The 10,621-nt window shown below is 39.4% G+C and overlaps 1 non-coding gene across 1 annotated transcript; it reads left to right on the top strand.

Annotated features, from left to right (window-relative positions):
- The first annotated feature begins 859 nt into the window (after positions 1–859).
- On the top strand, positions 860–930 carry TRNAG-GCC. Its single transcript has one exon. It is a non-coding gene; the product is annotated as a tRNA-Gly (tRNA).
- The last annotated feature ends 9,691 nt before the right edge of the window (positions 931–10,621 follow it).

The raw sequence follows: 10,621 nt of genomic DNA, 5'->3' as shown, positions 1-10,621 counted from the left end.
TTTTTATACTCTATCACGCTGGCTCCGATACCATGTTAAATGACCAACTCAACCAAAAGTTTAAACTGATGGTTGAGGCCTAAAAAATATGTTTTTATACTCTATCAAATAGTTTCCATTTTAGAAAAAAAAAAAAAAGGGTTGGCAAGCACCCAATAAAGGGACATAGAGATATTGTATTGTATGTGATGCGCGTGGGGAATTGGGGACGATGGGGCATACCATAATTCAATTAGTGGACTAGTTTTTGTCAGCTTCCCCTTTTTGCTTAATCATTTTGATGAGAGTAGCACTCTAATTTTCGTGCAATCATAATTTTAAGCTATTGAACTCAAATATGTTGTGCTTCCTTTGTTTTGAAATAATTTAACAAATTGATGCGGTGCAATCATAAAAATTTTCGTGCAATCTAATTTTCGTGCAATCATAATTTTAAGCTTGACTTTGGAGGAAAAGAACTTTGTTTGAATATCTTGATTAGTTTTTTTTTTTTTTTTTTTTTTTTCGAAAGACGTCTTGATTAGTTTAAAAGTAAACAAATTCAGGTTTTTTTTTAGTGAGTTTAAATTCAATTTAATTTAACTACAATCTAGATTGATCAAATTTGAATTTGGGTTTGTTGATTTTGAATTAATTCGAAATTTCTAAATAGTAGGCTTAGTATTTTTTTTATTAGTACGTACTAGAGACTATGTGAACTAGGGGATTTGAGTACAATATCTAAGGTATGAATGAAACTTTACATCTTCTTACATTCCTTCCCCATGAGTTTATGATTGATTCAAAAGAAAAATGTTAGAAACTATAAATTAGATATTACGGACTAATAGATTTCTGGTTTTGTATGTAACCAAAAGTAGCACCAGTGGTCTAGTGGTAGAATAGTACCCTGCCACGGTACAGACCCGGGTTCGATTCCCGGCTGGTGCAAATCTTTTTTCATTTTCCCAATTTTCATTATAGTAAACTTTTTTAGGGGTTAATCTTGATAGAAGACTTTCCTAACTTTGTACCTTTTTTATTTTTTTTTTAAAAAAAACTCCCATCAAACTCAAAGGTTACTTATATTAGCCTAAGTTCTAGTTCCATCTTCCTTATCGTGACGAGTATAAATTAGTCTCCCAAAAGCACTCTAGAGCTACCCACTCCATAGCATTTATTACTTATTAGCTTATTGCACTTGATCTCTTGTTAAATTAAACCAACAATAATGTCCTGGGCATATCATCCCCGAGCTAATTTAGACATTGAAAGGGTTTTCTCATACACACTCCCAAATTTACATGCTTATTTGTGTAAGTGTCCGACCCATTAATTGCGAGTCCGTCAAAATTGTCCCCTACTTTAAAATTCACAATTGTGATTATTGAGTAATACATAATCACAATTGTTTAAAAAATTCAACTTTTGTTCCTGCTAGGATCCGACAACCCGCTTTCGAGATCCAACGCCCGAGCCTGAAACCTGTTGAGCTCTTATCGTCCAGATGAGAACCTACACAAGGAATAGAGAGTAGTTAACCCCGGGGTGGATCCTGGGATAACCACTTCGATGACAAAGTCAGAAAGTGTTTCAAAAAGATAAGAAGAGAGAGAAAGTGAAAGACAGGTGGCTGCATGGCATGCAACCCATCATGCGCCAAGTGTCAATATACTGCTGCCACGTGCCGATCGTTGCCAGGCTGATATGTATGCTTTTTGCCTAAGTGCCGATATGATCCGTAAGCAGAAGTTCACCTGCTCATTTAGGGAAAGGAATGCTTGGGGGGGCCGTAGGCTTACAGCACAAGGATGGGGACGCTACTTCCGCAAAACATTCGGGCACTCCTTTCTTCTAACTCCATGTTTGCAATCTTCCTCCTGTAATTACTTCGGGTCTGTATCAAGTTAAGTTATCGGCCTATTATGTCCGGTCGGCCCATTTTCCATATCCCCTATACAATTTTGATTTTGATTACTCAATTGATTAAAATTCACAATAGTGACTATTGAGTAACAAGCACGATTGCATTTTCCCTTCCCATTATATTTAAATATGACCCTAAAATCATGCTTGTTATCACAAAAAGTAATTTGCTTATCAGCTGCAGTCATGCATTCTGAAGTATCTAGCTCTGGCACTTACAACTACGTAGTACTCCGTATATCAAATTTTATTAGTATTGAAATCTGCTAATTGATTTCAATAAAGAACAATGAGAACGAAAGAGAAGAAGAATTAGAGAGGAAAAGAGAGGAGAGTATTTCATTAATTGTGAATAAAATGAAGGAAAGCTACAAGTAGAGTATTTATACTAGCTCTATTACAATGCTGTAAGCATAACAAACTCTAACACAATTGCCAAGTCAGCAAGAATCTGTTTTAACAACTTTTGCCTACGTGGCATAGAGGACTACAAGCATGACCCGTATTAGTCGTCATCAATTTATATCATAAACATCCCCCCCACAAGCTGAAATGGATGGATTCTCCAGACATGAGCAACTTGGAAGAAAGCTTAGAGTGTTTTGCTACAGACAAAGCCTTAGTCATGATGTCTACAAGTTGCTCAGCACTGGGAAGATACATTAGCTTGATTATCCCTTCTATGACCTTTTCCCTTGTGAAGTGTCAGTCCAATTCAATGTGATTTGTGCGCTCATGAAATACAGAATTCCTCTCAATGTGTATAACACTTTGATTGTCACAATTGAGTGTAACAAGCTGCAAGTTTGTAACACCTAAATCACTAAGAAATCTAACAAGTCAAGTTATTTCTGATGCAGCTGCTGCCATAGCTCTATATTCAGCTTTACTTGAGCTCTTTGAAACAGTAGATTGTTTCTTAGACTTCCAGGATACAGGGGAAATTTCCAGTAGAAGAATATAACATGTCACAGATCTTCTTGTGGTTGGACAAGATGCGTAATCAGAGTCAGAAAAGCCTGCAAAGTAAGTTTGTCTGAAGCCCTTAGTAGAATACCTTGCCCCAGAGTATGTGCAATATACCTTAGAACATGTTGTGAAGCTTGAACATGTGATAGCCTAGGTTCTTGAAGAAATTGACTTAGTGTTTGGACTGAGTAAGCAATATCAGGCCTAGTATGTATGTGATAGAAAATTTAGCTTCCTCACTGTAGGGAATATTTCAAGCATTATCCCTAACTTGAACTCCACTGTGATCATACACTAAAGTACGGTGGCGTCCAAAGGTAAAGAAGATAGAGCAAAAGAGTCGCCAACAAGTTTTAGGAACTTGTACACCGTTCACAGGATGAAGGTTACACCCCTTAACGATCCAGGAGATCGTCAACTCCAATAGGTCTGGAACCATGGCTGGTAGTTCGGGGATGAAGGTACAAATCCAACCTAAAATAGATTGAACCTTCCCTAATAACAGGCCTCTACTTTATTCTGATCGTATTCATGTGCGCTTTCTGACTAACATGCAATCAATAGGATTAACCTAAGCCTGTTTAATCTATGTTGGTTGAATATTAATGCACAAACAAAGCTATTATTGGCGATCACTTGAATTATAATCATATTAACCCTAAACAAGATTATTAATTATCTTATTAAGCGTGATTACAAGTACCAATTCCCTTTAAACATGCATAAAAGGCGTGATAAAACAATAACAATAAATATATCAAGCAACATAAAAACAATAATAATAATCATAATCATAAAAATAATTATGTTAAAGCATAATAATAGCAAGATCCTAGCCATGATACTAACAAGATTAATAACAAACCCTAGTGTAGGGAATATTTCAAGCGTTATCCCTAGCTTGAACCCCACTGTGATCATACACTAAAGTACGGTGGCGTCCAAAGGGAAAGAATATAGAGCAAAAGAGTCGCCAACAAGTTTTAGGAACTTGTAAACCGTTCACGAGGTGAAGGTTACACCCCTTAACGATCCAAGAGATCGTCAACTCCAATAGGTCTTGAACCATGACTGGTAGTTCAGGGATGAAGGTACAAATCCAACCTAAAAGAGATTGAACCTGCCCTAATAATAGGCCTCTACTTTATTCTGATCGTATTCATGTGCGCTTTCTGACTAACATGCAATCATTAGGTTTACCCTAAACCTGTTTATCTATGTTGGTTGAATATTAATGCACAAATAAAACTATTATTGGCGATCACTTGAATTATAATCAAATTAACCCTAACAAGATTATTAATTATCTCATTAAGCGTGATTACAAGTACAAATTCCCTTTAAACATGCATAAAAAGCGTGATCAAGCAATAAAAATAAATATCATCAAGCAACATAATAATAATAACAATCATAAAATCATAATATTCATGTTAAAGAATAATAAAAAATAGCAAGATCCTAGGCATGATACTAACAAGATTAATAACAAACCCTAGCATGTCATTAAGCAATAAAAATCAAAGCTTTAACCCTAACATGAATAAATATTAGGAAGAACATAAAAGGCATCATACTTTTAATCATACTTGATATTAAAGTTACCCTAGACATGATACTAGGAAGATCAAAACGCCCTAACATAACATTAGGAATCATAATAACAACCTAAGCATGATTTCTACATAATAATATCAATAAAAACCATTAAAGCACTTGCTTGAATGCCTCGTACCTCTGTCTAATAACAAAATACGCACATTAGTAACTTCAAGGAAAATAATAAAAAATAATTAAATTAAATAATTGAAAGAGAGATTTGGGACCAAACCCTCAGAAATTAAAACCTTTCACGTCTAGGGCAAAGGCAACTTTGAATAATGCTATGTGTATTTAGGTCTTGTGAATGCGGAATTTTGTAAGAAAGGGGGTAGGTTTAGAAAAGAGAGAGAGAAGCTGATGATTGTAGATTGGAAGTTCTAGATGAGAATTGATGAAAGTTGATGAATGAAAACGGAGTTTTTAGAAGACTATTTATAGAGAAAATCAGCCAAAAAGCTAGAAAATCAAAACAGAGTTCTGACGCGCAAAAACGAGGTTAGCGCTAGACGCTGACATTAGCGCCAGGCACCAGGCTTAGCGCCAGGCGCTAATGACTGGCGTTTGGCGCTAATTAAAATTCTGACGCGTTTTCTAAAATCAGATAGAAATTAACCGTACAGGAGGATAAAATCGTATTTTCCTCAAAAACATTCTTTCATTCTGATTAAAACTCTAAAAAGTCAACAAAAGTCAATTTACCAATGCTAATTGAATTAGGAATGAAAAGAAACTTCTAGAAGAATCTAAAAGACTAAAACCATTCCTAATTGCATTAGGAATGATAAATCCATATGAGGCCCTCCTCTAGATCATTGGGCCGCACATAAGGCTCAAACCAGGCCCAGTTTAGTAATTTGGCCATAACTTCCTCAATATTCATCGGAAATTGGCTTATAATATATCGTTGGAAAGCTCTTTTCAAGCCCTATACAACTACACTACTATTGGACCCATATCATGGACCAACCAAACTGGATTGGCTGTTTTCTTAAAATAGGTTTTCAAAAATAGAGAGAAGAGAAAAGAAATTAAAACTATCCGCAACACTAGACTTTCAACACTTTCACTTTATTCGATTACGATTCGACGTGAAAGGTACTCATCACCAGGTTTGGTTTTGGGGAGACACAAATGGGTGTCTACAGAAGCCCCCACTTTGACTGAGTTTGGAGAAACGCAAGTGTCGAAAACAAAAGTCAAAGTATCGATAGGGACGGAGAATGATTCAGAACGTTCTGCGATCCTAAATCACTCTTGTAACGCCGATACCTGCAAACTAGCGTTAGTTAAACAGATAAGAGAGTTAAGAAACGCGTATCTTGCACCGTCGAACACACGTCTCTGAAGGTAACCGTTTTGCTACCGTATTGCTGTATTTCTGTAATTTTTTGACGACCTCCTACAAGCTAGAGAATGCCGCCTGAAGACTGCTACGCTTGTAACTGCCTCCAATTCCGCTATGATAGACTTCTGCAAGCTAGAGAACCCCATCGAAGATTGCTTTGCTTGAAACGACCTCCAGTTGTTTGTGACAACACTCCGCAAGCTAGGGAACGTTGTCGAAGATATCCTCGCTTGAAGCTATCCTCATTTGTTGCGATAATATTCCAAAGAAAATTACCGAAGACCTACGCTTGTCGATCTTTAAAAGCTCGCTTGAACTTTGTTTCCACTATGCCTGTGCGTTGGCGCTTCTGCTGATTTTGAACCTGTATGTCGGTGCCTTTTGCGATATGAACCAGTATGTCGGTGCCTTTCTGAATGAACTAGTACGTCGGTGCCTTTTGCGATGAGCCAATGCTTAGGCGCTTTAAGCTAAGTGAGACGATCTTTCATCAGGTCGATCACTTTATGTAATTGTAATCAAGCCGATTACTAAAATCGTGTCAAATTGCTTAGAGGGACTAACTGGCGTACCAAGGAACCCAAAATATATTGCACAAGGTTGGAACAACCGTACTGAGTGGCTGAGAGGTCTGACGCCGCTGAAATAACGCTAGCGCCGCTTATTTGGCTGTAGCGCCAGACGCTGGTACTAGCGCCAGGCGCTAAGCCTTAACGACTGACGCTAAGGTCTGACGCTTGGCGCTAGAGTCGGGTTTTCCTTAAATACCCTTCTCTTCTTCATTTCCACTGCTGCTGCTCGCGTTTTTGCTCGAGAAATTCTCAGAACTTCATTTGATTCGTTCTTGCTCGTTTCTCAACCAAATTCGCTCAAATTTGTTGCAAATCAAAGCTTATTCCATCCATGTTCCCGATCTATGTAAGTTTATTTAAAACTCACTCCGGTTTTAATGAATTTCGCATGCATTTGTTCACGAATTCCTTGAAAAATTCGAAATTTAGATTGCTAAATTCTCTTTATTTATCAAATTTTATGCCATGAAATTGCTTGATTATGTTTATATATTGCCTTGGGAGTAATTTGAGACTTGTTTGACTCAATTTGGTGAAGAAATGAATAAATCACCATTGTTGAACCTCTTAAGGTCGGGAAGACAATGTGGCTTGTTCTTGATGTTTGTGCTAGCAATTTTTGTTCAATTTGTCACAATAATTAATATATTATTGCTAGAAATTGTTTGATTGCATGAAAAATGCCATATATGCTCAACCTGAATTTGTGCTCTGTTTTAGTACTACGTACTCTGTTTTTTTTTTTTTTTTTTTTTTTTTTTTTTTTTTTTTTTTTTTGCGAACATAGTATCATGCGGCTAGGCGAACCTTAGATACCATAGAACCTTAATTTATAATGATTCTGCACAATGTAGCATGGCTAGACAGTGAGGCTCGGGTTCACGGTCCCGAGACGTTCGACGGGAGCATGAGCCTGTAGAGGACGATGCTGATCCGTCCACTTCACTCGGCCGACTCCCTGAGTGGGACGAATGTACTTTGTACTTCTCTCCCGTCCATCATATCTCTGAGAGGGTGAGACGAGGCGTCACAGTTGGGAGGACACGTTGTCACGGTTCCGGTTGCGACGGTTGGGCGACCTGTACAAGATTTACATCCCCAAAGACGACGAGACGAGACTTCTATGGGAGTCTTGCGGACTGACTGCACTATTTGAGACCACAGAGGCCGTGATTGCCTATAGCGGGGGTCACCATGTAGTCCGTGCTCTGGTGGAGTTCTTTTGGGACACCACCAACACTTTCCACTTCCCTTGGGGTGAGATGATGGTCACCCCGACCGACTTCAGTCTTATTACGGGACTGGTGTTTAGCTTTGTGGCGCTTCCGTTCGACATCGAGATTAGCGTCTTTTCACCTGAGGTCGAGGAGCTGTTGGGTCTGATTGCTATTCGGGCTCGAGCTGAGGTGGAGTCTACTCAGTTCAGCGCGAAGGGGATTCGCCGCTCGACTCTAGCAGCGGCTTTTGATGATGGTGCGACTACCCGGGAGCAGCGGGTGCGCATCTTTGCACTTATCTTGCTTTCAGGGACGTTCTCCCTTGACAAGGGTAGTAGGGCACTACTTTACTACCTTCCCGCTGTCCGTGATCTACACCGGATCGGGACTTACGACTGGGCCAGCTTGGCCTACGCTGACTTCGTCCGAGCGTTGCGGGACTCGTGTCGACACTGGTCCTTTACGGGGAACGTTGCTCTATCCGGCTTTTCGAGGGTCGTAGAGGTATACTTTATTTCCTGTAAAGTTTAGCTCTAAATTTTAGTTAGAACTTGCTGATAACTTTTGCCTCTTGTAGATCTGGTTCTACGAGTACTTTCCCTCAGCTGCGCCGGCGAGACCATCGCCGCGCAGGTTTCCAGTAAGTGCTTCCTGGGGCAGCCGTCGTGTGGGGATGTCCACTGCTTACGTCCGAGATTGGATTATCTCGGTATGGTTCTTTCCATATTTGAACATTTTGTGATACCTTTGATAAATTCTTGTCTGATAGGCGTTCTTTGCAGGAGTCTGATGTGCTGTACCGACCGTGGGTCGACTTGGCAGTTCCTGGGCTGGCCGCGCAGTATTCTGCTGAGCGTCGCTATTTCTTGGGGTCCTATGGAGCGGTTGCGTATCTTGGGGAGAGAGTTTCTATTCAACATTCCTCAGATACTTTTGTTGTTCCTGCTCCTCCACCGCGTCACATGTTTAATGCCCCGAGGTTGGTGAGCATGTCAGAGGGAGCTGGTACCCCTTGGCCACTACTAAAAATTGGCCAAATTGCGACTGGCGCAAACAGTCGCAAAAAATAGTGAAAACGGTCGCAAAGCGTAATTGCGACCGTCAATGGTCGCAACATGACATTCGTTATTATCTTGGTCGCAAAAAAAAAAATATTACCACCGTTTGACAATCACAGATTTTTAACGGTCGTTTTAACTACGATCGTTAAAAAAACGGTCGCCATTATTAAAAATTGCGACCGCCTTATGAAACGGTCGCAAATATTGAAATTAGCGACCCTCATAAGCCGTCGCTAAAAGTATTAAAAAAACAAAAAAAAAAGAAAAAGACCCACCCACCCACCCTTAACCCAGACCCACCCAAACAAGATCCCACCCAAACCACCACCACTGGCCGCTGCCCACCCTAAACAACCATTAGGCGCCTCCGCCGCCCTCTACCCACCATCACCTTCGCCCACCTTCAACCACCAATACCCACCACCACTCACCCACCTCCACGCACCCACCCTTAACCCAGAAAAACAGTAAAAATAAAAATCACCTACATAATTTCGAAAAAAATCAAACAAAAACGAAATAAAACATCATCAAACAATCAAACAATTTCGAACAAAAATCCAAAAAAGACATAATTCGAACAAATTTATCAAAACAATATAACCCACAAATAAAATGCACAAAATTAAACAAAAAAATGAACAAAAATTAAATAAAAAAAATCGCCCAAAAATTCAACCCAATAATTATACCCAAAAAAAAATTCACAACAATTAAACCCACAAATTTATAAATTGAACCTAAATTCGCACAAATAAAGAACAATTTCGAACAGAATTTAACAAAAACTCAATCAAAAATCGATAACAAAATCAAACAAACATGGAAATTTGAATGGAAAACGAAATTCAACCACAAAATTCAAAAATAAACAAAATTTTCAGAGAAATAAACATACCTTTCATAATATATCTTCCTCTTTAGGTTAATATGGTCAAATTCGACCAAGAAAACTCCAGATCTGGAATTTTTAAGGTCGAATTAGACCATAAACACCAAACTTCGTGCGTTTCTTTTAACGGTGGCTGCTCTATTTTGGGTTGGTGAAGAGAGGAGATGCGAGAGGGGTCGTTCACTACTTCACTGGGAGGTGGAAAGAGGAAAGAGAGGAAAGAGAAAGAAGAAGGGTGTGAGAAAAAGAGAGGAGAAGAGGATGCGTGAGGAGAGAGAGAGAGGGGATAGAGAGTAGATGCAGGAGAACGACTGCTTCTATTCTTCTAATACTAGGGTTTTGGTGGATATATCCTTTTATACCCTTATTTTTTTAAATTTAAAATAACACTTTTGCGACCGCTAAGACGGTCGTAATTTTGCGACCGTTTCTCAAACGGTCGCAATTAACACATTTTGCGACCGGTATGGCGGTCGTAATTTTGCGACCGTTTGCAAACGGTCGTAAGTAACACATTTTGCGACCGGTATGGCCGGTTGTAACAGAATTAATTTAATTTTAAATAAATTTTCACATGCATTTTATTTTTAAAATATATTTAAGTACCTTGCGACCGTTTTATGACCCAAAAAGGTCGCAAATTTGCGACCGCTTTAAAAACGGTCGGCAACATCATTTTTTGCGACCGTTTTCATGACGATAGTAGAAAAACGGTCGCAATTCGGCCGAATTTTTAGTAGTGGGCGATCTTACACGATCCCTGGGCGGTGCTATGAGGAGGAGCTACTGTCGTTGTTAGCTCCAGTTCCTTTACCTGCTGAGGATGTGGCGGTATGATTTTCAGCTTTTACTTTTCGTTAAGTAGCCCCCAAGTAATGTTTCACTGATTTTGATTTGCTTTGTCAGGGTGGTCCTGCTGAGTTTGTGCCACCTCGTATGTCCATCCACTATCAGGGGACATATGGGCCGATTGAGGAGATGATTCCTCCGGCTCCTGAGGGCGAGCACTTTGTGGAGCGGTCGATTCCTCGTCACCAGACCCGGGTAAGCTTGTTTAT

The sequence above is a fragment of the Chenopodium quinoa genome, unplaced genomic scaffold (genome assembly GCF_001683475.1).
Source record: "Chenopodium quinoa cultivar QQ74 unplaced genomic scaffold, ASM168347v1, whole genome shotgun sequence".
Lineage (NCBI taxonomy): Eukaryota > Viridiplantae > Streptophyta > Magnoliopsida > Caryophyllales > Amaranthaceae > Chenopodium > Chenopodium quinoa.
This window is presented reverse-complemented; position numbering and strand designations above follow the sequence as displayed.